The 4760-nt window shown below is 32.5% G+C and overlaps 1 pseudogene; it reads right to left on the bottom strand.

The window, feature by feature from the left end:
- Positions 1-2134: 2134 nt before the first annotated feature.
- On the bottom strand, positions 2135-4008 carry LOC145687562 (NADH-ubiquinone oxidoreductase chain 5 pseudogene; annotated as a pseudogene).
- Between the last annotated feature and the right edge of the window lie 752 nt (positions 4009-4760).

Here is a 4760-nt window from a genome sequence, read left to right as displayed (position 1 = left end):
ACTGAAAGTGATAACAAATCTTTTTTCAACCTTTGATCCCTCTACTTCAATTATAAACATATCATTTAACTGACTTAGAACAGTAATTGGACTTCTAATTATTCCAATCCCATTTTGATTCTTGCCGGGGCGACCAAACATTTTATGAAATAAAATTACTCTAACCCTTCATAAGGAATTCAAAACTATTCTTGGTCCCACTAGTTATCAAGGAAGAACCTTCCTATTTATTTCTTTATTCTCCTTCATCCTATTTAATAATTTTATAGGCCTATTCCCTTATGTATTTACCAGCTATAGACACCTAACCTTTACATTGACTCTTGCTCTTCCCCTTTGAATAAGTTTCATAATCTACGGCTGAATTAATCACACTCAACATATATTTGCTCATCTCGTTCCTTCTGGGACTCCGGCTCCTCTCATACCATTTATAGTATGTATTGAAATAATTAGTAACATCATTCGGCCTGGAACCCTAGCTGTTCGATTAATAGCAAATATAATTGCAGGCCATCTCCTCTTAACCTTACTAGGTAATACAGGCCCTTCTTTATCTCTCTCCATACTTTCATTACTAATAATTGGACAAATTACCCTTCTAATATTAGAATCTGCTGTTGCAGTAATTCAATCATATGTATTTGCTGTCCTAGTCACACTATATTCGAGAGAAGTTACTTATGTCAGCACCACAAAATCACCCCTACCACCTTGTTGATCAAAGCCCTTGACCACTTACTGGAGCTCTAGGGGCCTTAATTACAACCACAGGTCTCACTATGTGATTCCATCCATATGACCCTTCCCTATTCTTCCTAGGTATGATAATTACATTATTAACTATAATTCAATGATGACGGGATGTAACTCGAGAAGGAACATATCAAGGATTACACACTATACAAGTTACACTAGGTCTTCGGTGAGGTATAATCTTATTTATTATTTCTGAGGTATTCTTTTTCGTTTCATTTTTCTGGGCCTTCTTTCATAGTAGACTAGCACCAACAGTAGAAATTGGATCTTTCTGACCTCCAACAGGTATCGTTCCATTCAACCCAATACATATTCCCTTACTCAATACTGCAATTCTACTCGCCTCAGGAGTCACTGTAACATGAGCTCATCACAGATTAATAGAAGGTAACCACACTCAAGCCACCCAAGGTCTACTACTCACAATTCTCCTCGGCTTATACTTCACTGCATTACAAGCATACGAATACTATGAAGCCCCATTCACCATTGCAGACGCTGTCTACGGTTCAACATTCTTTATAGCAACAGGCTTCCACGGTCTTCATGTTATCATTGGTTCTACATTCCTAGCCACTTGTTTATTACGTCACCTTTTATCACATTTTTCTCCTACACATCATTTTGGATTTGAGGCTGCTGCTTGGTATTGACATTTTGTAGATGTAGTATGACTATTCCTTTATATTTCTATTTATTGATGAGGATGTTAGCCTATTTAATGCATATAGTATATTTGACTTCCAATCAAAAGGATCATTTAAATGAAATAGGCAATTAATACAATTTTAACAACAGGTCTATTAACTATTATTATTTGCTTAATTGTTATAGCTATTTCAACTCTTCTTTCCAAAAAAAGTTATTAATGACCGAGAAAAAAAATCTCCCTTTGAATGTGGATTCGATCCTAAGTCATCAGCTCGAATTCTCTTCTCATTACGATTCTTCCTTATTGCTGTAATCTTCTTCATCTTCGATGTAGAAATTGCCCTTCTACTTCCAATAACAATTACTATTAACAGCACTAATACATTATCCTGATCTCTCGTCAGACTAACATTCTTAGTAATTCTCCTAGTAGGCCTTTATCATGAATGAAATCAAGGATTTCTAACATGAGCCGACTAAATAGGATGGGATAATAGTTAAATATAATATTTGGTTTGCATCCAAAAGGTGTTGCTGTCAACTTATCTCATAAGTAGGAAGCAAACAATTGCACTCAGTTTCGACCTGAGCCTTTGGTCTCCTGACCCCTACTTGTTAGTTGAAGCCAAAAAGAGGCATTTCACTGTTAATGATACTATTGGGTTATTCCACACCCCAACTAAGGAGATGTGAATAATCAAGAAGAAGCTGCTAACTTTTATCTTTAGCGGATTGTACCGTTAACATCTCTTAATATAAAATAATATAACCCAATTAGTATAAATATTACATTATCTTTTCGGGGTAAAAAAAAGAGAGTGCTCTTCTCAGGGAGTATATTTAGAGAACATAATTTCTTCTTAGTATCTTCAATACTATGCTTTCAATATAAGCTATCTAAATACACAAATATAAAGAAACAAAGGAAAATTGTAAAGATTAAAAAAATAATAAATACATTTTAAATAAATTATCTTGTGAATGTTGAATTAATATTGAACCGTCCTTAAAACTAGTATATATGCCTTGAGCACCAAGACATTCTCTCCACCCCTGATCAATATTATTATAATATACACCCCCTACATATAAAGGTAATTTAATAATATAATTTGTTGATAAATAAGGTAAAAATCATATACTTCCTATTATTGTAGAGCTAAAATAAAATTTCATGCACACTAAAATCTGGCCAATAGAATAACTTGATAATAAAATACCAACCCACAAACCTACTACACTTACAAGCAGGGCGCTTATTTTTAGGTGTAAAGGCTGAACAACACAATTAACATTAGGAAAAATCAGTCAACTCAATGTTGCACCTCCTAAAATTGCCATCACTACCAATCCTAATATTCCTTTACATATAACCCAACCTTCGTTATCACAAATAGAATGAATATTAGCACCCCCAAAGCCCCTACCCGTTAAATAAAATCTTAAACGTACTGAATAACATACAGTTAAGCCCGTAGAAAAAAATAATAAGAAAAAGCTGACTACATTAATTAAAGACAAAGAAGAAACTTCCAAAATTAAGTCCTTAGAATAAAATCCAGCTAAAAATGGTATTCCACATAAAGCCAAGTTAGCTATATTTAGACAAGATAAAGTGAGTGACATCTGACTTACAAGTGCTCCTATTCTACGAATATCTTGTGTGTTACCCACACCATGAATAATTGCTCCTGCACATAAAAAAAGTAATGCCTTAAATAAAGCATGTGTCAATAAATGAAAAAAAGCTAATACGGGGAATCCCATAGACAAAATTATTATTATAAGACCAAGCTGGCTTAAAGTAGATAAAGCAATAATCTTCTTTAAATCATATTCGTAATTAGCACCGATGCCGGCTATGAATATTGTCAATCCTGATAATAAAAGCAACACATCTCCTATATAAACACTCAATAAAACGTCTCTAAAACGAATTAACAAATAAACTCCAGCAGTTACAAGTGTAGAAGAGTGAACTAATGCTGATACTGGTGTAGCAGCAGCTATTGCTGCTGGCAGTCACGCAGAAAAAGGAATTTGTGCACTTTTCGTTATTGCTGCCAAAATAATCAAACTAGAAATAATTACTATCTCATTCTTATTTAAAACTCTATGCAAATAAAAGACATAATTTCAACTTCCATAATTCAATATTCAAGCAATAGCTAATAAAATTGCTACGTCTCCAATACGATTAGAAAGGGCAGTCAACATACCTGCATTATAAGACCGCACATTTTCATAATAAATAACTAAACAATATGATACTAACCCTAACCCATCCCAGCCAAGTAGGATTCTAATTAAATTAGGAGAAACAATCAATAAAACTATTGAAAAAACAAATATTAATACGAGTATAATAAACCGATTAAGATACCGCTCGGATCCTATATACTGTTCACTGTAATAAATTACTATTCTAGAAATATAAAGCACAAATCTTATAAACATAAATGATATTCAGTCAAATAGAAGAGTTATAATAATTTTATTTCTATTAAAAGAAATAACTTCTCACTCAATAAATACATTATATCTATTGATTTAAAAACTCAAGCCTATTATGAATAAAATAATACTTATTCTATATAAAAAAAACAAATGTAGTTACACAAATTGAAAAAAGGTCAAACCATGGCTTAAGGGCAATTAAACCTTCTTTAGTTCCACAAACTAAAATTTTATTCTAAACTACTCAAGCAACTACAGCCATAAGAATCTCGGTCCTGCAAAAAAAAATAATAATAATAATAATAATAATAATAATAATAATAATAATAAATTTAAAGGCAATTAATGTAGTATTAATAATAAATATTCTCGCACACTTCCTCCTCAACAAGAATATAAATTAGAATAAGGCATTCCTTGTTGAGTATATGAATATACATATAATCTATAGGCAGCTCTAAAAAAAGAAAGTAAAGCTAACCCTAACATACTCAATCAAGATCAACCAACAATTCTATTTAACAAACTAATTTCTCCTAATAAATTTAATGTTGGCGGCGCAGCTATATTAGCAATTCTTAATAAAAACCATCACAACCCTAAACTCGGCATAAAAGATAGTATTCCTCGATTAATTAACAGTCGTCGACTTCCTAGACGCTCATAAGAAATATTTGCAAGGCAAAATAATCCTGAAGAACACAGACCGTGAGCAATTATTAATGTAAGAGCACATCTAAATCCTCATAGTCCCATCGTTAGTAAGCCTATCAACACTAAACCTGTATGGGCAACAGAAGAGTAAGCAATTAAAGACTTTACATCAACTTGTCGTAAACATACTAATCTAACTGATCAAATGCCCACAACTCTAATACCAAATCAAATTAAAT

The sequence above is a fragment of the Thermobia domestica genome, chromosome 6 (genome assembly GCF_964235325.1).
Source record: "Thermobia domestica chromosome 6, izTheDome1.hap1.1, whole genome shotgun sequence".
In the NCBI taxonomy this organism is placed as follows: Eukaryota; Metazoa; Arthropoda; class Insecta; order Zygentoma; family Lepismatidae; genus Thermobia; species Thermobia domestica.
This window is presented reverse-complemented; position numbering and strand designations above follow the sequence as displayed.